Source organism: Buteo buteo, chromosome 25 (assembly GCF_964188355.1).
Source record: "Buteo buteo chromosome 25, bButBut1.hap1.1, whole genome shotgun sequence".
NCBI lineage: Eukaryota > Metazoa > Chordata > Aves > Accipitriformes > Accipitridae > Buteo > Buteo buteo.
Genome location: NC_134195.1, coordinates 10,043,909 through 10,069,014, shown reverse-complemented (window position 1 = coordinate 10,069,014; position 25,106 = coordinate 10,043,909). Strand labels below are relative to the sequence as shown.

The following is a 25,106-nucleotide window of genomic DNA, read 5'->3' as shown; positions in this document are numbered from 1 at the left end:
CCGACGCGGCTGGGGTGGCCCGGCCGGACGCCACCCGTCCTCGCGTGCCTCGGCCGGCGGCGGCTCCAGCGCGGGCTCCTCTCCAGAGGTCACCGGCCATTCCCCTTCCTCCGCTCCCTCCCGCCGGCCAGCCCTGGAACCCTGCCCAGATTAAACTTGATAAACCCTGGGCGGGCTGCCATGGGGCCCGCCGGACGGGCCTGAGGCTGCGGTGGCGGGGCTTGGCGGTGGCGGGGTTCGGTGGAGACCTCGCCGAGGGGCGAGAAGGTGGCGGCGGCTGCTCTCCTTGCCCACAGCAGCGACAGCCCCTCGCCGCGCCACCGCCCCCGGGCCGTGCGTGCGCCTCGACGGCTGCCTGCTCGCCTGCCTGCAGCAGGGCGTGCGCGCGAGCGGGGTTGTACGTGTGCGTGTGCACGTGCAAAGGTACGTTATGCGTGCGCGTGTACACGTGTGCCCGCGCGCCTGCTGTGTATCGATGCGCATGCACGCGCACGTGCGTACACCACGCGCGCTCGTGTACACACGGGCATACTTGCGTGCCTGCGGACACGCAGGCCCCTGCGGACATGTCTCCGTACGTGTGTTCATGCGTACGTCCCCTGGCAGGTATGCCTGCGTGCACGTGCACATGTACCCGCGCGTGCCTGTCAGTCCGCACACGCACATGAATGCGGACGCGAACACTTCCTCAGGCGCGCGTGGGCGCGTGCCCCCAGCGGCCCCCCCGCGCCCCGCTCCTCCCTCCCCCATCCCGCCCGGGGCTCGCCCCCGGGGCCTGCGCAGGCGCGTCCCCGGGCTCCGCCCCGCTCGCGCGTCACCGCCCCGCCCGCGCGCCGGACTGACTGCCGCTCCATAGGCAGGGAGCCCCCCGCCCCCCCCCCGGTCGCCTCGCTGCCCTTTTCCAACATGGCGGCTCCCGCCTCACGCACGCCGACGCGCAGGCGCCACCTCGGCTCCCTTCCGTCGGGCGCCGCCACTGAAAAAGGCAGGAAAAAACCGGCCTGGGAACTCTATGGTTTCGCGCGGTGGGTAGCGTGGCGCAGCCGCCTCGTCCGCTCGCTCCCCCCGCCCCGCCCGCGTTGCACGCCGGGACACAGTGGGTCCTCCTTCCTGCCCACCCCCGCCCGCCGCGAGCCCTCCGAGCTTGCGCCGCGCCGATATCCGCGTTGCTCCCAAGATGGTGGCGCGGGGCTCGGGCTGAGAGCGAGCGAGTCCGCGAGAGAAGGCGCGCCCGCGGGCCCGGCCCGGCCCGCCCTCCCGCCGCGCCGCGCAGCGCCGCCGGCCTCGCCAGGCCGCTCGCCTCTTCCCTCCCCCCACCCCAGGCCGCGGCCCCGTCTCCTCCGCCCCGGGGCCCCGACGGCTCCACCGGCAGCAGCAGCAGCACCAGTAGCGGCGGCGGCGGCGCCTCCTCGCCTGCGGCGCGGCGCCTCCTCGCCTGCGGCGCGGCGCCTCCTCGCCTGCGGCCCGGCCCCGAGCGCAGCGCGGCCCCCGCATGAGCCCGGGCGGCGGCGGCGGGAGTGACCGGGAGCAGCAGGCCGCGGCGCCCAGGTCGGTAGGCGCTGCGCAGTGCCCGGCCCGGGGGAGGGCCGGGAGGGGGGATGGCGCCCGTCCCACGCCGGCCCTGAAGGGGAGGGAGCCGGGAGGCGGCCCTGCCCGCTACCCTCCGCCGGGGAGATCCCCTGCCGGGGGTGGGGAAGGCGCCGGCGGCGGGGGTGCGTGGCCTCGGTGGTCCTCGTCCTCCTCCCCGTGAGGCGCATGGGTGCGGGGCCGCCGCGTCCCTCCCCAGGGAGGCCGGGCGGGTGGCTCCGGGCTTCAGCCCGGTCCCCGGGGAGACTGGCCTTGCTGGGCGACCTTGGGTGAACCCCGCCTGCCCCTGCCTCAGTTTCCCGGCTTGGCCGAGCGGGGCAGCGGCGGGGGGCGCTCCGCGGGGCTGCTGCGGGCATGGGGCGCTCGGGTGCCTTCGGCACGGCCAGCTCTGACAGGCGGAGAGGTGCGGCTGTGTGAGGTGCTGCGAGGGTGCATAACTAGTGTGCAAGGCCTGCTTAGCAAAGTACGTACGTTCACTTGCTCCCGTTACCTTCTGTCCAGTCTGATGAGTTGGATCTGCTAACCTGTGAACAGGCTGCTTTGCTGATAAATGTCATCTGTCACTCCTGACTGCAGGACTTTCTGGGTTTCAGTTTTTAAGCCCACCTGCGGTATTTCTTTTAAAGGAACTCTGGGTTGTTATGGCTCACAGTCGATTTGTAAATCAGATGTCTGAGATGATGTGGGAAGAGATTAAGAAGTTACTGCTGCTTGGGAAACAAAACGTGTCCCACAATTCTCCTTTAAGTGGCGAGAACCTGTAATCTATAAACTCATAGTTATGTCTTTTTTTCCTCTCCAGTTAATGGAAATATTTGTTTATGTTTCCTTCTGCGTAAGCGGTGTTCTAATTCTGGGACAAAGCCTCTGTTTTACACGTCACTACAGGGATGGTCCCTCTGTGTCTGTGTGGAAACTTCCCTACCTCAGTAGGAGTCCGCAAACCTGAGGCTCTGTGAGAATCAGCTTGTCAGATTAGTTTACCATGCCTCTTGCACGTCTACCAAAAAGTTCCTCAGTGGGAAATTGTACCTGATTTTAGCTTTGGTTTCCTAACAGAGTGAGGCCTACATGATTGTATTGTCAGGTCTTTTGTTTTTGTTTTTTGATTGGTTGACTGGTTTGAAAGGGAGAGGTCTAAAAGATAAGATTAAGTTCCTAGTTCTGCAGATAGCATTCAGTTAGAGAGAGATTCCCCGCTAAGGGAGAAGCTACACTCTTAAGTTTAACCGCGTTGTTAGACATCTGTGACTGGGTGAGAGAATAATGGAGGTGGTGAGAGCTACCTCTTGGTAAGAATGAAAACTGCTGGAAAATGGGCTTTACTGTTCTCACAAACTGCTTGGTTTGGATGGTGGCACTAAATACTCTTGTGCCCTTTCATTCTGGAAACAGTTGAAGGTACTTGGCTTTTAAATTTGAAGATTCTGTGTAACTCAGAGTTTAATGGGTGTGTTGAATTGCAAATATGAAATGTGCATTACCAGTCTGCTATGGATATTTGAGTTTTCCTCACATACATTTGTCTTTTAGAACAGATGCAGTTTGCAGTGCTTATGACTTGTCTTCGTAACCGTAATGTTCTGTCAGTTTGAGACAGACAAACCTTGGCAGAAAAGCTAGGCCACTGCTTAGGTTTACAGGGCTGAAAAACACCTTTAATTTAAATTATTTCCATGTCATATTACAGATACTTCATCTCTCTTCTATGAATACCTTCCATTCCACTCTAAGTGTTTCCTATTTAATGTAGCATCTTTCGTACTGGAATTAATGAAATTCTTTTTCTGTTTACCAGGGTTGTTTGCTATTTCTCCTCACTGGAGTATCTCCCAATTAGAAATAAAAGCACCAAGCTAGATGGCAAAATTAATGGTTTGATTTGTTTGGGTTTTTTAGGGCAATGATTGTGTGACTGTGTAAAAAAGGTGACTGAAGGAAAGGCAGGCTTGAAAAAGTGGAGGTGTTTAACTTTCTCACATCAATCCAGGTCCTCTTCAGAACTCTAACATTGTGGGGGTTTGATCCTGTTTTTAATAGCAAACAAAACTTTTAGTCTTTTTTTAATTAGTGCCACTGCTTAAAGACATATGCAAATGATGATTCTTTTGTGAATGAAATTTAAAACTGTGTGTATATGTTAAGTACATCTAGGGATGCTCTCAGCTTGTTAGGGTCCCTGTTAGAGCACCTTGAGATTGTCCCTGTTCTAATCGACTTGAGAAAATAAAACAGGTTCCCTTTCTTTTCATTTAACTTCACTTTTTGTAGGAGAAGACCTGCTTCCGAAATGTGAAATAACATATGTACCCCAGTAAAAAATCATGTTTATTTCATTATGAATATGTGCTTTGTTGATGTGTTCTTCACTAGTTCTCTATGAATTCACAGGTTCTACTTAACCAAATACATAATTGGGGGGGGGGGGGGGGGCGGGAAGTATCTTTGAGTCAAGTTGTAATAAACTTGTTTAATTGTGAGCATGTTTAAGCGTCTAACACTTTGTATAAACAATGATTAGTGTAGTACATTATATGACACCATGGAACGAATTTAGTGTTTACATTTCTGTAAATATGCATCATCTTAGTTTCTGCTATGCAGGAAAGCTTTTTGGTTTTGTTTTTGGGTTGGGTTTTTTTTTTTTGATATATATATATATATATATATATATATATGTATACACACACACACATAGATATATATGTATTTTTTTTTCCTCCGCTATTTTTGGTTTCAGTTTATTTAGTGAATGTCCAGAGGGAATCCATGTTTTTTTTTAAATGCAGGAAATTTCTTTCTTCCTCCCCACACCAGTGTATTCATACACTGGAAGATAAAATCCCCTAATTCTTAAAAATTGTTGTGGTTTAACCCCAGCCAGCAACTAAGCACCACGCAGCCGCTCCCTCACTCCCCGCCCCCACCCAGTGGGATGGGGGAGAAAGATCAGGAAAAGAAGTAAAACTCGTGGGTTGAGATAAGAACGGTTTAATAGAACAGAAAAGAAGAAACTAGTAATGATAACGATAACACTAATAAAATGACAACAGCAATAATAAAAGGATCGGACTGTACAAATGACGCACAGTGCAATTGCTCACCACCCTGCCGATGGACACCCAGCTAGTCCCTGAGCCCCCGTTTATATACTGGGCATGACGTCACATGGTATGGAATACCCTGTTGGCTAGTTTGGGTCAGGTGCCCTGGCTGTGTCCTGTGCCAACTTCTTGTGCCCCTCCAGCCTTCTTGCTGGCTGGGCACGAGAAGCTGAAAAATCCTTGACTTGAGTCTAAACACTACTTAGCAACAACTGAAAACATCAGCGTTATCAATATTCTTCGCATACTGAACTCAAAACATAGCACCAGTACCAGCTACTAGGAAGACAATTAACTCTATCCCAGCTGAAACCAGGACAAAAATAGAACGTGCGATTGAGGGACGAGGGGAGAGAATTCCTAAAGTACGTAGGCATATATCTAATTTCCAGTGTCAAACTTTGTTTCTGGTACTGTGGGCCAGGTCTTTGCTTCACTTCAGTTAGTGAATTGATACTGATTTTTAAACAAAGGAGGTACGTTTTACACTTTTTCTGAAGTATCCAGTACATTTAAGATAGCCATGAGTTTATAGAGGAGCAGTGTTGAAAGGTTTTCTGTCACTACCCAAATTCTGATTTGTATGTGGAAGGAGAGGCGTAATACATTTGCTGTCATAGTCTGTAACAAATAATTTAGAATATGATGTTTACTTTTTAAAAAAATAATCTCCTCCTCCCTGCCCCCCCCCCCCATCCCCCTGGAGGGTGCTGTAAGCTCTGCTAAATAGTTGGTTCCCACAGACAGCAGAAATGAGCAAATCTCATGTTTGAAGTCACTTTTGTCACCTTAAATATTTTAACATTTACTGCTTTAACTTCATGTATTTATAGGCAGTGCCTGACAACCTCGTAAGGCTGTATTGCCCATGAATAAAAGTTTGGGAAAAAAACCCTGTGTAATATATATGTGTGTAATATATCTGGTTGGTTAGCAGAAAGTAAGCAAATACATTGTAAAGGTAATATTTTGTAACAAAGCAATACTTTGGTAGCTATACCAGCTGGTGAGACATTTCTTCAGGAAAATAACCTCATAGGAGAAATATAAAAAAGGTAAAATCAAATAATGTTGCGATCCAGGATTCATGCTTGGTAACACATGACCTAATAGCACTTTAAATTGCTGTTTTTGAATAGTTCCACTTTCTTGTGGCCAAGAGTGACAGAACTTATTGACAGAATAACTTACTGGTTGCAAAATTACATTATAAATTAAGTATTACCATAGTGTTCTGTCTCACAAATACTCTTATGAATGAGTCTCTTAAAGGAAGCATTAACTACTTACTTTTAATAGGTTGAGCGTGCTTCCCTGTATTATGCAAACTGCTGAATGGAGGAAGGGGGTGGAAGTCAGTCTTTACCGATACTCTTTCTGTTACCATCCTGCATGGTTCTTTACCCATGTTTTACAGAGTGGTGAAGAATTAGGAGAAGCTGCTGTTGTTCAGCTGAGTGGAACTAAATGGGTGGCTTCCCTTTGGACCCTCACTTCACTGTCTTAGGTAAGAGGGGTGACCTGCTTCTTTTGAAGCAACTTACATTTCCTTGGAACAGAGTTATACGTGTTTTAAGAGAAACTTCTAGTTAGTGAAGCAGAGGTTTGGACTCTTTTTGATGGCTTGAAAAGGATGTTCACAGTATGTAGCTCTTCAGGACTTTTCATCAAAAAGCATTACTGTTTGCATCCACCCAAATAGCTTTAAAAACATGCTCTATGCTTACATACTTTACCTTTGAGAATTGTGCTTATCTTGTGTAGTATGTCAACAGTGGGACTGTCCTAGAGGTGAATTACAGCAGTGGTGGTTTAGCACAGACTTGAACTGAGGTGCCAGTTGGCTGCTTGATATGGAGGGTATTTTTTTTTTTTTCCCCATAAAATCACAGAATGGTTTGGGTTGGAAGGGTCCTTTAAAGGTCATCTAGTCCAACCCTCCTGTAATAAGCAGGGACATCTTCAACTAGATCAGGTTGCTCAAAGCCCCGTCCAACCTGGCCTTAAATGCTTCCAGGGATGGGGTATCTACCACCTCTTTGGGCAACCTGTTCCAGTGTTTCACCACCCTCATTGTAAAAAATTTCTTCCTTGTAACTGTCTAAATCTACTTTCTTTTAGTTTATAAACCGTTGCCCCTTGTCCTATTACAACAGGCCCTTCTAAAAAGTTTGTCCCCATCTTTCTTACATGCCCCTTTTAAGTACTGAAAGGCTGCAGTAAGGTCTTCCTGGAGCCTTCTCGCCTCCAGGCTGAACAACCCCAAGTCTCTCAGCCTTTCTTCATAGGAGAGGTGTTCCATCCCTCTGATCATTTTTGTGGCCCTCCTCTGGACCTGCTCCAACAGGTACCTGTCTTTCCTGTACTGAGGGCCCCAGAGCTGGATGCAGTACTGCAGGTGGGGAGAGCAGAGGGGGAGAATCCCCTCCCTCAACCTGCTGGTCATACCACTTTTGATGCAACCCAGGATATGGTTGGCCTTCTGGGCTGCAAGTGCACATTGCCAGCTCATGTCCAGCTTTTCATCCATCAGTCCCCCCAAGTCCTTCTCTGCAGAGCTGCTCTCAATCTACCCATCTCCCAGCCTGTATTTGTGCTTAGGATTGCCCTGACCCATTGAGCTGTTGACCACTACCCTCTGGATGCGACCATCCAACCAACTCCTCATCTACCGAACAGTCCACCTATCAAATCCATATCTGTCCAATTTAGAGAAGGATGTTGTAGGTGACAATGTCAAAAGGCCTTACAGAAGTCCAGGTAGATGACAGCCATAGCTCTTCACTTGTCTGCTGATGTAGTCACTCCATCACAGAAGGCTACTAGGTTGGTCAAGCAAGACTTGCCCTTGGTGAAGCCATGCTGGCTGTCTCCAAACACCTCCCTGCCCTCTATGTGCCTTCATGTTCAATCCTTGTGTGACATAATTTCAAAGCTGTGACCTAAGTAACTAAAGACAAAATTAAAGTGTATCAAAAACTGTAAGGTGCAACATCTCAGTTTGAAACTCAATGGAAATTTGGTCTTGGTGGGCCTTGCATCAACCAATGGGATCACAAGCAGAAAATCATGGAACCTGTATTTGGGTTTGGTGGTTGTTGCATAACTCTCTGGCAGCGATTAGTCCACATGGCTTGCTTTTCTTTCTGGTGTCCTGTGAGGACTGTGGGAGGACTTCTGCTGTCTTGACCGAACTAGAGTTCTAAGGGTGAAGGTAGTTCTTCATCTCTCCTTCACAGAGGAGACCACACTCCCGCTCCCTTTGGTGGACCCCTTTTTGGACTTGTTGATACTTCCTTGATAACCAGTACACCAAAGAAATTGGTGAAATAGATTAGAATGACAAATAAACACCCCCTCTCCCTTACCTTTAGGAGCTGTGCACAGAGGAGGCACAAGAGCTATCTGTGATGTGTTGCCAAGCTTGTGTGGTGCTGAGAGATGCCAGACTTGTCCAGGCAGCCGGGCTCTGGTATTACTTGTGTATTCCTGCTCTGGTGTGCTCTGTGGGACCCAGGTTGGAGCAGCTGCAGTTCAGCAGGCTTGTGGTGTTAGAGGGTGGTTGAGTGGCTCTTAAAGGAGCTGAACTTCTAAAACAGGCTGCCGGTCAAAATACTTTAGGAAACGTTGCCATAGTTGTAGACGAGTTTTTTCTTTTGCATTGTGGTTAGTCATGTGTTTGAGCTGATTAATGCTTAAAATATTTTGATTTTACAGTACAGTATTTTTCGTTTTCTTAGAAGGTATCAAAAACTTTTACAAAGCTAGCTAATACTGAAGAGGTCTATTGCTACTTCAGAATTTCTGTTTCCAATATGATGTTTTCACCTTTTATATTTGTATAGCCGCATTCAGATGATGATTACCTTTTATTTCATAGTGAAATCTCATGTCCAAAGTCTTGGTGATTAATATTGTGGTTTAATATGTGTACATACCCTATTTTATTTTTTAGAAAGTCCCAGATATACTAGCATACACTGGCTGTAGTAGCAGCACGTAGATGTGTTTCAGCTGTTGTAGCAAAACTTGCCTATTGTGGACCATAGAAATACATACACACACAGTCCACACAATCTGCAAGTCCCATCAGAGTTCAAGGACACAGGAGCTCTTAAGAGAGTGTATCGCTTCTGTGAAATACTGGTATTTTTTGGTTGCAAAGGTTGAGCCCTTTATGTTGTAAGGTGGTGATAAATACTCCACTTGCGTGGTTCCTATGACCTGAATATCTTATTGAAAGAAGGATGTTTGTGAATAGTTGCTTTTTATTTGGCTAATGTTGTTATATTAAGAATGTCAGCTGTGGAAGAAAATGATTCTTATTTGAACTTATTTATTTGAAATTGTATGAGAGCATCAACTAGGTATAATACCTATCATTTTCTTTAGAGTAGTGCTTTCTGAATTCTTTCTTCCGCTCCTGTCTCGTGGCAGTGACTGCAAAAAAAAAAAAAAAAAAAAAGTGGAAAACATTGTTTAAGCACATGATAGAGGTGATTTTGTGATGTCTTTCATGAAGCCAGACATGAGTTGCAAAGTATTTTTTATAATTTATAGTTCATTTCTTAAGTATTTTGCAGTTCTGTGTTCTACAGTTTGGTTAATTCAGTGGCTTACCATCTCTGTTAATATCATTCAGTTTGCCCTGAAGTCTCTTTTTGTTATTGAAAATGTGTGACATAGTTGTAAACAAGCAGCTCTTTTGGCTCTGGTCATGTGACAGATCAAGATTTCTTTATGTTGAGTGGAAGCAATAGTGTTAGCCATGCTTTTAGTCACATTTGTCATTTGCATTTTTTTAGGTAGGTGTGGCTTAATGCTAGTTAATAAAAATACTAAAGGTGGATGTCAAAGCTCATCTGACTTCATTAAATTATTTTCATTCCTTTTAGACAAGCATTACAGATTCTGTATTTCATTTTGTTATTGGTCATGTAGCCTTTGAGCAAAATTTTTTAGTAGACTGCTGAACTCCTGCTCTACCTTGGTGGTAGCTGGTGGGGGGAGATTGAGGAAAGAGAACTGGAAGTCCAGGAGCTTCAGTTTTGTGCTGTTGAAATTACTTGCTCTTCTGCTGCTGGCTACATGTTACTAACCAAATCCTCTGTCTCCATCTCCTCTGCTGTGGTCTTATTTCTTCTGTAAATTGTACTGTCTTAACCTACATAGCTTCAGTTATGTTGGGAACCTTTGTTTTCTTTTCTCCTATTGCTGGGCAATAATCATAAATCCCTGATGTATTTGTGATACATTTTCATGCTGTGCTTTGTCCTCTGCTTTTATACTCTGTGCACACTGAAGGCTGGTGCTTTTGTACCTTAGAGGAGAGTGACTGAATTTTATATAGGTGACATTGCTCTGTGTGTGTACATGAACAAAAATATACATTGGAGTTTAAGCTGGAAGTCCTGTGATACAAGGTGTGAAAATACTGGTCACATTTGTCAGAATACTTTAATTAAGTTCGCCTAATGGCATCACTTTCAATGAAGAATTATCCTTTAACAGAATACAAGATAGAAATTCTGGATTTCTGCTGTTGGTATGGAGTGGATGGGAGCTCTGTGGTTTGACATCTTTTAAGACAAACCTGAATGTACTCTGAAGCTAACCAGATCAGGGTTTCCTTCGTGGGAACTCTGATCTGTATCGGAGATGAGCCTAAATCAGCTGCATTGGATTTGATTGTTCTTAATAGAGTTTCAGAACCAAGAAATTAAATATTAAATCTCCACGATACTGAAAATGTGATACTCTGTGCCAAATGAGTAACTGTCTGGAAAGTAATTACTAGATTTCTTTAGTTATATATATGCCTGTTTCTGTCACTTTTTCCCCTGAAATTGGTTGTGCTTTTACGTGTTTGTTGAAAATGTTTGGAATATGTTTTAGTCATGTGTCCCTTGTTAATTACGGCTTCCCTGAAAGTGAACCATTTGTAGAAAAGCTTATCAAACTCCAGCAGTTTTGTGCAGCCAGGACAAAGATGCAGTTCTATCTGTGACTTCTTTTGAGTGTTTGGTTTTTTTTTTCCTTATTATAAATACCAATTCTTAAAAAAAAAGGGGGGGGGGGGGGAACCTTGCCAGAATCTTCCAGAAGAAGGAAATGGATATTTGTAATGAACTGGATGAGTGGAATTATAAAACTCTATTGCATCACTACAGAGGAAAGAATAGGGAACGTTGTGTGTATGAACTTTCTGCTTTTGTAGTTTCCCCAAACATAATAAGTATTTTCTGTTGTGGTTTTTATGGGAAGTATGATTTAATTTGGGAAGTCATAGGATCTAGTTTTAGGTAGTCCTGCAAGGAGCAGGGAGTTGGACTTGATGGTCCTTATGGGTCCCTTCCAACTTGAGATATTCTATGATTCTAGGTATATGTTTTCCTTTAGTTGCAAACTTGTGACTAATAGAAAGGCCATTCTTGAATGTATCATTTTTAAGTGTATTGAGCTTCAGATTGGTATGGAGCATACTACAAAAACTGAAATGTAATGTTTTGCATTATAGGTAGAAGAACTGTAGAAGTCCATTTTAGAATTTGAAAGAACAAGTTCCAGCAGCTCTGGAAAGATATGGTATATTCACTTATGTTGTGTGTATGCTAAGAATTATAATAACAAATAATTATACTTTTGTTCCCTGATTTAAAAAAAAAAAAGTTGAAAACAAATTCAGGAAGAAACACACACATTCATTTTTCCCATATTTTTTCGACTGTGATGTCTGTCACTTAGGCATAGTTCTCTAGATAACTGAGTTATTTGATTTTTCTTGGAGAAAATGAATACTGATGATACAACATTGATGAATTCCCTTTTAATTTGTTTTACAAGCTCAGCATCATGCTGCTACCATCCACCTATTTCTCCATGGACTGGATAAGAATTGGTGCTGTTTCTGAATGTTTGGGGTTTTTTCCTTGCTGCTGAGCATATTTATAGTGAGGCTTGTACAGTTTTTAGGTATGACTTGAAAAATAAGTTCAGAACTACTGGAGAACTTAAGCAAAGATCAGTGTAAGTCAAATTTGCAAGTTGGAATGTTAGGAAATACAGAAACGTAACCTTCATTAGCAGTGTTAATGTGAGCCAGTGGCACATGGTATCTCTTTTTGTCTAGGCTCTTAAATGTCCGGCCAGCTTAAAAATGTGTACATGTATTACAGCAAGGTTGGAACCTTAACTTGTAGTTATTTTAATTTCTGTTTTCTAACTTTAATCTGGTGTAGTCCTGTGGAGATACCTGCTAGTATGGAGTAAGTGCACCACTCTGTTGTGTCTCTTAAGTTCGGTACAAAGAAAATTTTTGAAACTTTTTGCATTGCTGCATTCAGAAAAACAATTCTTGTTTTAAGTTCATTTTTCTACCATATTAAATAGGTCTGTTAATGCATATATAAAATTGTATGTCGTTACTTCAACAACTGCTTCTAAGCTATGTGTGTACTTTAACCACTTAAATTGTGGTGAAGAACTCAGTAACTGCTGATACGGGTTTTATATGCCGTGGGTTTATGTCTAGATTTTTCTTTTGAAGATAATTTAACATAGGAACATAGTTAAAGTTTTGAAGTCTCAACCTTGCAGAAAGGTTGTTGGGTGTCTCCTTTTTTTTTTTTTTCCTTTAAGTTCTGTTTCATAGGAAGCTATAGACAGGAGCTAAAATGATTAATTCTAAGCTGAAACTTTAAATATAGTGTATGCTAATTAAAAACTGTAAATCTCTTAAAAAGCTATAATGTTACATTATCACAATCCAGATGTTCCTGAGAGAATTGTATAGATTGGTCCTTTACTCTAGCAGGCATCTGGCAGGTAGTGTATATTCATTTTTGCACCAACAGCACCACTGGGACCACCCACCTGCTTCTTGCTCTCCAGTTTCAATACCAGTTGCGTGTATGACTGCTCTTCTTCAAACCTAAGACATTATTTCTTTCTTGCTATTATTTCTGCTGGCTGCTTTTTTTCTGAACGTTTAACTGCTTGCCACTGTATGTATGCATAGAGTCGTTGTAATGGTATGCGCTTCCTAAATGGATGAAGAATTCCCATCTAATCCCCCACAACTTGTGAGTAATGAATATTAATGGAACATCAGAAAAACTGAATGTCACACTACAGAACTGCATGATTGCTTGGTCTTAATATAAACTATATATAAACAAACATGCTGGTGACACTGAAGAACTTGGTGAACAGAAAGGTACTTTACATGGAAGGCTGCATGAAAGACAGGTAGCAAAAGAAAGCAAAATAACAAAGCATAAGCAAAAGGACAGGTGGAATAAAAGTTTAAATATTAAAGCTGAAGTGAAGCTGTAAAACTTACCTGTTTGGAAAATAACTTGATACTTAGCCAATAAAAGGAGAGCTACTAAAAGAAATTTAAATAGATGATTGGATTTCACCTCCTGGTGTACGAGGGGCTTTCCATTCATAACTGTGTATCACTTTGGAGAGAGCCTGAAGTTGCAGGCTTAGCTGAGATAGAAACAAATGGTTCTGCTGCAAAAAATTAGTATGTATAGCGGAAGAAAAATCAGCTGTGGTCCAAGTGAAAAATAGAGATGCTAATTTCAGGTCTTTCCCTCTTTTACAAAGATGAATAGAGTACATCTATGATCTTACTGAAATATCGAACTAAAAACAAATGTTGAAGGGAAAATCTAGGGTACGGAGTTGTGGAGGCAGTTGTAGAAAATGAGAATAACACACAGGCCTTTAGCTTTGGGGCGGGGGGGGGAATGGGAGTAAACACTAGACCTTTTTCTGTTGCTATGTGATTTGTGGAGTATTGACATCAAGGCAAAGTAAGTGTACAGATATTATAGGATGAAGCATTTATGTAACTCTCTAGTCAATCTCTCAATATAGAGATGCACCAAATTCTACCTTTGTTTAACTCAGTAGCTTGTGTTTTCACTGAAGTGTAAATTCCAGAATGGCACCAGCTTTAATCTGAGGATAGTAGCAAATTCAGATCCCCACCCCAAATAATTTATTCAAGTGTTAATTGTCCTCGCTATCCTGCATGCTTGTGTCCCTACTCTAATTTGAATTTGTCAACCTTCAGTTTCTATTCATGTGGAGGTTTTATATGCTTTCTTTTAATTGGAAGATCTTTTTTATGTAATCTTTCTGTGCTATGAGAGGACTTAATTTCTTCCAGTATCCATATTGATTAGCTTGATTAACTTTGAACTCTTTCCGTTATCTAATCACAAGGCAGTTTCTCCTGTCTTCGTGCTGTCTTCATGGCTGTTTTCTGCTACTTCTGGAACACTTTTGGAAGATATTGAATATTTGGAGAACTGAGCTCAAGTTTTGAACATGTCTGAAGTACTTTGTGCAGATGAACAGACACCTTTCCAGGAACCCTTCATGAGTCCTACCTGTCACTCTAGCCATAATACTGGGAGCATGTGTATGTTTGCTCGTCAGTTGTGACTGCCTCAATCACTTCAGGTTGACATTTTCCAGGATAGAACCAAATTATTTTGGTCTTCCAACTATGTGATTTTGTATTCGTCGTTATTAGTTGAATGGTTTGGTTTACCAGGCAGTGGAAAAAAATTTGTATAGATGCCTTACCACTGGTGTTTTTGTAGCTCTGTTAGGATTTATGTGATCAGGGGGTTTTTTTAGTGGCTGTTTTATTTTACTTTAGGATCATTGATAATTTGACCTGCTATTAGTTGCATGAAGAAAACTTACAGAATCTTACGTCTTTTCATGTTTTCTATGTTGGAAGCAGCATGCGAGCAACAAAAGTAGTTGATGTTTCCAACATTTGCAAGAAATTAAGTCTCAAACATGCCTATTACTTTTTTTTTTTCCCTGCAAGTGACAGTTAAGATTGAACTTAGGGATTTGGTGAACATTCTACAATTTCCTCCAGGACACTTGAATCAATCTTAAGTTCTAAAAGGCCAGCTTTCCTATCAGTTGTCAGTTCCTTTTTTGAAATAGTAAGCTAGCTAGCATAGTTCTGTGGGCACATTTTACTGTATAGATGATGACTGTTGGTTTTCATCATGGTACTCAAAGTCATTCTGGAAATGTATCATTTATTCTTGGGGGATTCAGAGGGATTCTTCAGAAAACATAAAAAAAGCTGTCTTTAGTGGTATCTTCTTGAGAGAGATGGTTATTTTTAATTGAGCAACTAAAATTCTGGCACTGGAAGGTAAGGAAGATCGTGGTACTTCTTTGTACAGGTGAATCACCCCCATTTTCATTAGATCATCTGTCAAAAAGAGCATCTCAATACTTGGATCAAAGATTGCTTGGGTGGATACTAAAAATGCTTCTGTAAAGGAAACTTAAATTCCTACAAATGCCACCTCCCAGGGTACCTGTCCTTCAATAAGGTCAATAAGAAGTTACAGTTTAAATAAGAAAAGTGCCTCCTCTGGAGGGATCTTCCTAGACCTCAGATACTGGATGTCAGCTGCCAGATTGCTGTGTTGTCACAGAAAATGAACATCAGATAACACAGGGAAAGTCATAGGTGTAGGAAATCCACACAAGTTGACAACTTTCAATTAAGTGATTTGTAGCTGGAAGTTTTTGGCTTTGTTTTTGGTTGCTGACAAATAGATACTTAGGTTCTCTGTGGTGTGACTTTAGGTTCTGTATGTTGAAGCTGGGGACCTCTTCTGGGTTCATGTTTGTGATTCCAAACTTTAAAGATTAAATGAAATATGCAAAGAGAAGATCTCATCAGGCTATGCAGCAAGTTGCTTTTAGCCCCTTTGGATGCATCTGAACTTGGTTTCTGACTTCTTGCTCTTTCACTCATTTATTATTTCCTTCCTCTTTTTGAGTTGATAGGAACATTATTTTCAGAAAATCCACACCTTTGCCACTTTGGAGAAATGCATGTTCTCTCAAACTACTGCATAAAAATTATTTATCCTGTTCCCTCTCAATGAGGGCTACTCCAAGCCACACAAGCTTCTTCAGATACATGGTTTGAAGGCATGGATCTTGTGTATTGCCTTGCTAATTATAATAGTTGTTGCAGTCCTGGTTGAATCTACCTCTTGTAAATAGTCACTAGGCAGATAGATATGTGTCTGTACTGGAGCCTGCCCAGTCCCAAAGAGCCTAGCAGCCATCTTGGATTTCTTGGACATATTCCACAGGCACAAACTTCGTCTGATACCTTCAGCTGCTCTGTGTGTCTGAAAGCCTAAACTGTAATCCATGCTAATCATGACAGTGAAGACCAGAGAAATCTGTCTGAGTAATAAGAATAAATATCTGCTCTGGGGCTGCTCTTCCTACCTTCTAAAAGGTAAGTTACGTTCGGGGGGGGGGGGGGGGGGGGGATTGTAAAAGAATTCCTGTGACAGAAAAGCAGTTGGTCTAGGTCAGTTTCCTATTCTTCAAAATGCCCTTTTCCAAGATGTTAGTGTATTCATCAGTGTGGCTTCCCTTTCCTGATCAAGTAGTGTCCTTTGACTCTCTTAGCAGGTTTATTTTCTGCCTTGTTTGGATCCAGCAGTCAAAATGTCCTTTGTTCAAACTAGATTCAGAATAAGGAGACTGTCTTTGATGGCAGTCTCCTTCACCACCCACCACATGTTTCAACATGTTGGTCTCTTTGCCAGTGGAGAGTACTCTGCTGATGCATGGATGAGTAAGGTTTTAGAAAAATGAATTCTTTCACCTGTGCTAGGGAATCCTTGCCAATCATATTCTGTCCCACAGGAGTGGCAGCAAGGATAGGTGGTGAAGGTAGGATGAGAAGGAAATAGAAGGAAAAATGATTCATCAAGATTTCTTGCATCTGGATTGTTGAAAAGTAGCATGAGATTTTTAGACCCCAATACAGTATATCTAGTTTTAAGGTGTCTTGTAACAGATTGGAAATGCTGCAACTACCTGATTCAAAGCTCTGATCCATGATGAATTCAATTTGTAGGTATAAATTTCTCTACAAAACTTAGATGAGTTAACTTCAGCTCAGTGAGATTCATGTCAGTTCAGATACTGCCTCTCTTCACAGAGCTGCTGTAGATACTATGTTCGGTAGTGTGGTAAACCTGACTCACAGCATTGGATCTGTGTCAGGCCTCAGCACAAACTTGTCTTGGCCATGATTGTGGAGCTGCCACCTCATCGCATATTCTTTAACATTCCAAAATCTAATGGTTTTTGAATCCAGCACCAACACTTTATGTGTTCCTTCATGTCGTGGTTTAACCCCAGCCAGCAACTAAGCACCACGCAGCTGCTCACAATTGTGTTCATGACTTCTCTCCTCCCGTAAGAAACAGCCTCAGGAAAACCCTGTTTCACTGAGGTTGCTGTCAGCCTGTTGTTCTAAGATGCTTGCAGTTGAATGGAATACTACTGTAATTATTTTTTGCCCATGGTCTGTGTGATATAGGACACAAGTCTAGGTAGGGAGTGATTGATTTGGTGAACTCCAGGACATGAGCTGGAACTTCTAGCAGTCAGACAGAATGTGGGTGTCCCAAGCAATGAGGCATTAGAGATAACACCACTGTCCTCTGTGACCAGCACACTAAAAGTTACTTGGGTAAAGTGCTAGAAGTGGTGTTACTTTCTAAATGCATTTTTACAGAACCATTTCACATCAGTTCAGAAAGCAGCAAGAACGTAGATTTAACTTTTGAAGAAAGCACTGCCTTACAGTAGGTGTCTGTTTCTTTAAAGCTGAGGCTTACCTGAAAGTAGACATTGTCAAGTCTTAAACAATCAGAATGCCATAAGCAGTGGTTTAAGGTTTCTTAGTTTTGCTTCAGCATCTTGGTTTTTGCTGTTTGCTTTTCTGTACAGCTGATGGTCAGCAAACATTAATTTGAAAACCATTGCCCTGTTTGTCATTTAATGTTGACAGATGAGGAACCTTTCCAACTTACTTTTATTCATTGTACTGTGTTGCTGGCATTGACTCAGTTAAACTTTGACAATTTACACCTGTAAAACATAGATACTAGAGAACCTCTGTTTTGTTTCGGAGGTTTTCGATAGCCTGCTGCTTTTTTGCTTTCCTTATGTTGACTGCATTTGTGTTTAGATGAGAAGACTCAAATATTACTGATGTTAAAATAATTAAATGGCACTTTTCCTACCTCAAGGAACATACCCAATAAAACTAGTAAGCATCATTCTGAAACTAATACAAATTTTTGTTCTGTTGCAGAGTTTGTAGTAGAATGGCAAATTGTAGTAGAATGGCAAAAGTCAGCAGCTTTTCTGACAAACCTTAGAAAATCACGGGCCTTGCTTACTGATCAGTGATTTCATATCTCTGACAAGTCAACAGATACAAATTAGCATTGAGAATGCTTGATTGCTCATCAAACCTAAGACCTTACTGAAAGACTCTTGCAATAGATTGGACTGAAGCACAAAAGTTTTCTTTACTGAAACATTTAAAGCTCTCTGATGTGCTCTCTTAGTATTTGCACCAGGTAGTTATGGCTGTGGGTGTTGCAGGGAGCTGCAGGTGTGCCCTCAGTAGCTCGCTAGCCTTTGTGCACCTGGCTTCTGTATGAGGCTTCTGCTGCATGGCAACCTACAAATGTGAGGTTTCATCTGGCTTAGAGCCACAGGAGTAAACTTCTCAGATACTGTACAGAGGTCTGTCTTCATAGCTACCGGCTGTTTAGAGAAACTAAGATAACTTTTTATTTACTAAACACAGTAATAACATTTCAATTTTAATCAAAACTTTGTATTAACAGAAAGTGAATAATGCTGTTTGTGATCTGACTCTCCATCAGAGGCCTTTTTTCTTTACAGTCTTTGTCCAGTGCACCTAGGAGCTTGGGTGGGAGAGAGAATGGGGTGAATTGAGTGTTGAGGGTTATGTTTGGAAATATTTTATCAGTTAAGTTCAGTTTAGAGTAGATAATAGCACTAGGTAAGAGACTAACTGGTTCCTTTTCAGCCATGGAAGTAATCAGCTGGGGTGGTCCCAGGGTGCTCTGGGCACAAGTATTGCTGAGTGATCATTGGCTGCCACCCGCGTGACAAAGTAAAGGACCAACCCTTCAACTTATACTGGTGGAGCTAGATCATGGGAAACAATTGACAGGTGAAATACACTTTTGAAAATTTAAGGGAGAGAGTACATGTGGTGTAAGTGGAGCAAAGAACCTAAAAGATTGGCCACAGATAGCAAAGGTTGCTCCTCTGAAACTTTGACATATCTTTAGCTTACTTCATTTTGGGGAGAGGCACACAGCAAAGAGCAAGTTACATGTTGCTCCCCCTGGGAACACAGAGCCTTGTTAGGAACCAGTATTAATTGAGTTGTAGCAGGGAAACAAGTAATGAAATTTTATTGTAGTTAGAAATTACACTTTATATTTATGCACATGCTTCCAAATCTTGGAATGCTTGTTGTCTTGACGTTGGGTGCTTTCCACTGGTCCAAGAGATGGGTATTGGGTTTGGTTTTTTAGAGAGGCTAAAAATAAGTTGATGAATTTTCAAGTTCACCATTTGAGTGTACTGTAGTGAGTTACTCTAGAAGTCTTAGAATGCCATTCAAAATTGAACTAACTTTTGTGGAGTAGGTCTTAATCTTGCAGATAAAATAGTGCTTAGCATCAACATTTTTCTTATGTTTTATGGTTTTTATTTTTAGTGTACTGGCTGAAAATAATTTCTACGGACTTTTAACTAAATTTACTTCCTTAGAGTTGTTAAGCTTATGCTTAGCCCAACATGATACAGGACTGGTGCAACAACTCGTTTTTAATCAGTGATTCAAAACTGTGATCACCCTGATGTCACCGAATGGCCACAGCTTGTAAAAGGTAAGCATGAAGTGTATCATGTTTTTTCTTGGGATCATTTTTAGTGTGATGTTTATTTTAGAAGTATTTAATTTGTATGGCTTGAAATTAGTTTTGTAAGTGATATTAAGGAATATTGTTTGTTTAAGATAAGTCAGCTGGCAAAGTTGACTTACCCTCTTGCTTAGTGATTTCAAAGCTCACTTAGCTTGTCCCTGCCTGCTTTTTAAAATATGAGCACCGTGGTGCTCCGTGGTATCCCTCTTAAGAGCAATACTTGTGGGATATTTAGAAAACAATGGACATATAGTGAACAATCCAGGCACAACGGAACTGATTCCATGAGCCAGAGGCCTCTGCAGGCAGCAGGCCTCAAGGACGTGGCGAAGATTAACTGTTGCTACAAGTTTGTTGAAGCGAGCACGAAAAGTAGAACAAGGCTAACTGTTGCTACAAAAGTTTGATGAAATAAGCACAAAATGCTGAACAAAGTTGGACCTACGTGACTGAAAGCAGGACACAGGACAAGTTACAGGCGGGGGGAACCATTCGCGTGATCAGAAGGCCTTATCCTATCAAATTATTGTTTTAGGCGCGTGGACAGCACATGCTAACCAATCAACAGATGGCTTACGCATGAGCAGGAACTAAAATACTTATATAAACCAAGCTATTTGGGCAATAAATTGGCATCTGCTTTAATCATATTGATTGTGTGCAGTGTCCACGAATCCCGCGTCGACAATACTATCACTTAAAAGTCTCTGATGGTTTTTACTGTCATACTGAGATTTTGTATATAGCATACTCATTTAAGCACTTTGCTCAATTTTTTAAAGTATTTGTCCAGGAGGCTTGAGGATGTTAAAATTTGTAGGCTTGCATAGCTTTACTTTTCTCTCCTAGGGAGGTACAGTGGAGGAGGTAAAAGTTGTGGCTTGCAGAATGGAGAAATTGCTCCCTGTGTTATTGGAAGTGAGCCACCATTTGAATTTGCTAGCTCATACTATAGTATTCAGATTAGTTGGTGTCTTGTGATCAGTATCTATGATCTAATACAAAGCTAAAATCTATAAGAGCATTTGCTCTGAGATTTTCTCTGAGCAGAACTCATTTCAGATTTTAAGCATGATGAAAGGACATCTTGCCATACTATGTAGTTATTTTTCTGTACTGTTGCCTGCTCAGAGGAATAACAAGGTATCTTGTTTGTAAACAATTGGGTATTGCAGAATAAATAGCTTCTCAACAAACAACTACAATTCCTATAATCAGATTGGTCTTCCACGTTGTTCTAATGAATACTGAGAGCTCATTTTATTTGGTGCTTACATTGTCATTTGAAACCTTTTAATATATGGTTAATTAAGTGCATTAATAGTTCTGCAAGTCATAGTTATGGTAGGTCTGCTCATGTTATAGAAAACAATAAGCTGAAGGAATTTGATCCTTCTCTTCTGTAGAACCACTTACCTTAGAGGACCAAACTTTTTTTGACTCAGCTAGGTTTTATTTTTTCTGAACTTTCCTGAAACTTTGTCTTCTATCATTTATCTTACAGAAGAAACCTTTTCTGCAGAATAGCATGTACTAAACTGCACTTTCTGTTCAAAGTCCACATAAAACTCACACAAATGATACGGATATAAAAGATTTTGGATACACTAATAGCTGTGTTTATGTATCTATACTGCAAATCACCAGGCTGCCTTTTTTACATGCTAAATTTAGATGCCAATCTGTTCTTTTTCTGTAATTTTTCATACTGCTGTGCATTTTAAAGGCTCAAAGTGATTAATACTCTCTATGTTTTTTGTTTTAACACCACTATTTCACTTACATTTTCATAGCAACTTAAAGCAGTACTCCTACCCATACAACCAATAGGTTGTATTTCCTATGACTAGAAGAAAGACAGCAACCACCTCAAACTTCCAAACTCTTTGCTGTCAGTTTCTGAAGCACAGGATGTGAATAGAGGAGCTAGCCAGTATGAATATAAACACTCTTCTTTCCACTGCTCCTCAGATCGTATGGCTTCTAGCACTTACACACTTAGGTGAATAATTGGGGGGGGGGGGTCTATTCTGTCTGCTAAGTATTTAGTGACTTGTTTTGGTCACTGGAGTTGAAGGGAAATGAAATTTTGGGTTGTTTGCTGTCGAATGTTATTTTTGTCAGCAACTATCTTGTCAGTCCTGAACTTTAATGAGTAAGAGAAACATCATTTGGAGGGAATAAATAGAGACCAAATTATGAGATTGGGCAGTTTTTAGTTACTTTCCAGTTAGAGGGTATTTGCATTTCAAACATGAGTATAAAGTTAGTTGGACAGTAAGTTCAGAATTCTGTCCATAGTGTCAGCTGAATTTTATAACTTAGTGAAATATAAATAAAATAACTTCTGTGTTCCGCATCATCTGTCACTGCATAGTATCCAGCTAGCCTAGGAATTTTAAATTGTCTGCCGGAAGTGCCTTCTCGGCACTGGGTCTGTTAATATAGTACAGTTTGGTAAAATCCAGAAAGTTGCTAAGATCTGGTATGTCAGTAAAGGGATTAAGATTTTAGTAGAGAATTGGGAGAACAGTCCAGGCATTAATAGGAGGGACCATCCGGTAAGGGAGCACAATGAAACATAGGGAAAAGGGGAATGTTTCAGGCTACAGGTGGAGATTTCTTAGAGTGTTCAGAATAGCACAGATAGTCATATAGTAAATAGAGAAATTCAGAAATTCCATTTCTGTAAAGAAAGATTTTCCCGGTAAAGCTATGGGAAAGCCTGCTTAGCTGTGCTAACTGAGGTTCCCTAGCAAATTCTGTTGAAACCTACAAAGTGAGTTTTATTTGAAGAATTTAGCTCACTTCTGTTCTGAGAGAGCTCTGTCATGAAAGACATTTTTGTTCATATAAGCTACAGAGTTTTACTGTAATGGCTGTGCTCTGTTTCCACTCCTCACACAATATATTCAGCATGGCAGTTCTGGTCAACTCTACCAAAATCTATACCCAAGTGAAGGTTGGATGAGGTCCTGCAGGATATGATTTCAAGGCACCTTAAGGTGATTGAAGTCAAAACTGCTGCATTTGTACTGCCTTGTCTCCTGGGTCATCTGGCTACAAACTCACTGGGTAGGGGGAAGTCCCGAATGGAGGAAAAAAAATAATCTGTCTAAAGAAAAATTAAATGTTAACTTCTTGCATCAGTGCTGGCATAAGGAAGAGGATGGGAATGAGGAGCTAAACAGCTGTAATTTAGCCTACTTAAGTTAATGAGGAACTATACCCCTTAAATTACTCTGTAAATTAAGTCAAGGGGGGTGGCAAGCTGAACATAGCTGCTGCTATGTGTTCAAAAATGCCAGGCAGTAACATCTAATTCTGAATATTAATGGCTGACCTGTTGGCTGGAAGGAAGAAACAGAAAGCTGCCTGTGAGATTGTGTCTATAAATTCAAGTAGAGAGAGACATGAAATTTGTTTTGAGATCGTGTTGAGACCTGCTTCTGAGCTGCTGCTTCTTAGTGTCCCAACTGTGCAGAGAATCTGTTTGTAACAGTTGATCACTGATAAACTTTGAGTATACATTTTGGTTACAGAAGTGGTTATGAAGGATTAGCCCAGAACTGATGCAATGAATACAGAAATACTGCCAGCAGAACTCTAATGGCTGCTGTTGTGTAAGCTGGGGGCGGGGGGGGCGAAGTGCTGTCCTCCTTAGAGAAATTTGGCTTAATGATACTGTCAGGTTTTATGTTATAAACTGTCTTCTAGAGATTGGTCAAATTAAATGTGCAAGTGCATAAAAGTTGATGTTTTTAGTGGCTGTACTACATTGTCATCACATTCCACCTTTCCTAACTCTTCATATTGTAATGACTTAAAATAATGCTTAAGGTCTTGTATCTGTATTTGCAGATCACCAGGAGAACCTGACTCTGAAAACATTGAAACTAGCTGAATGTAAGTAAATGAGTGGGTGAGTTTGGTATCTCTTCTTTAAAAATGTTTTGAAAATATGTAACAGTTACTATTGCACCTGCTTAAAATAAAAAAAATAAAAGTCACAGTTTCTACAGAGGCTTAAAATTATTATTCCATAGCAAAATACTCTACTTTTTCTAAGGTAATTCCATAGATCTACACAGCTTTTTTTTTTTTAACAGTAAATGTTAAGGTCAAAAAATTTAAGGTGACAAAAGTGACTTCAAACATGAGATTTGCTCATTTCTGCTGTCTGTGGGAACCAACTATTTAGCAGAGCTTACAGCACCCTCCAGGGGGATGGGGGGGGGGGGCAGGGAGGAGGAGATTATTTTTTTAAAAAGTAAACATCATATTCTAAATTATTTGTTACAGACTATGACAGCAAATGTATTACGCCTCTCCTTCCACATACAAATCAGAATTTGGGTAGTGACAGAAAACCTTTCAACACTGCTCCTCTATAAACTCATGGCTATCTTAAATGTACTGGATACTTCAGAAAAAGTGTAAAACGTACCTCCTTTGTTTAAAAATCAGTATCAATTCACTAACTGAAGTGAAGCAAAGACCTGGCCCACAGTACCAGAAACAAAGTTTGACACTGGAAATTAGATATATGCCTACGTACTTTAGGAATTCTCTCCCCTCGTCCCTCAATCGCACGTTCTATTTTTGTCCTGGTTTCAGCTGGGATAGAGTTAATTGTCTTCCTAGTAGCTGGTACTGGTGCTATGTTTTGAGTTCAGTATGCGAAGAATATTGATAACGCTGATGTTTTCAGTTGTTGCTAAGTAGTGTTTAGACTCAAGTCAAGGATTTTTCAGCTTCTCGTGCCCAGCCAGCAAGAAGGCTGGAGGGGCACAAGAAGTTGGCACAGGACACAGCCAGGGCACCTGACCCAAACTAGCCAACAGGGTATTCCATACCATGTGACGTCATGCCCAGTATATAAACGGGGGCTCAGGGACTAGCTGGGTGTCCATCGGCAGGGTGGTGAGCAATTGCACTGTGCGTCATTTGTACAGTCCGATCCTTTTATTATTGCTGTTGTCATTTTATTAGTGTTATCGTTATCATTACTAGTTTCTTCTTTTCTGTTCTATTAAACCGTTCTTATCTCAACCCACGAGTTTTACTTCTTTTCCTGATCTTTCTCCCCCATCCCACTGGGTGGGGGCGGGGAGTGAGGGAGCGGCTGCGTGGTGCTTAGTTGCTGGCTGGGGTTAAACCACAACAATTTTTAAGAATTAGGGGATTTTATCTTCCAGTGTATGAATACACTGGTGTGGGGAGGAAGAAAGAAATTTCCTGCATTTAAAAAAAAACATGGATTCCCTCTGGACATTCACTAAATAAACTGAAACCAAAAATAGCGGAGGAAAAAAAAATACATATATATCTATGTGTGTGTGTGTATACATATATATATATATATATATATATATCAAAAAAAAAAAACCCAACCCAAAAACAAAACCAAAAAGCTTTCCTGCATAGCAGAAACTAAGATGATGCATATTTACAGAAATGTAAACACTAAATTCGTTCCATGGTGTCATATAATGTACTACACTAATCATTGTTTATACAAAGTGTTAGACGCTTAAACATGCTCACAATTAAACAAGTTTATTAC

General features: G+C 41.8%; 1 long non-coding RNA gene across 2 annotated transcripts; it reads left to right on the top strand.

Moving 5' to 3' along the window:
- Positions 1-907: 907 nt before the first annotated feature.
- LOC142044756 (uncharacterized) lies at positions 908-24,905 on the top strand. Of its 2 annotated transcripts, XR_012654415.1 has the most exons (5): positions 908-1,548; positions 6,109-6,198; positions 15,851-16,002; positions 19,386-19,504; positions 23,402-24,905. It is a non-coding gene; the product is annotated as an uncharacterized LOC142044756 (long non-coding RNA). The 2 variants fall into 2 exon arrangements; XR_012654414.1 differs by lacking the exon at positions 908-1,548 and having other exon boundaries at positions 5,881-6,198.
- The last annotated feature ends 201 nt before the right edge of the window (positions 24,906-25,106 follow it).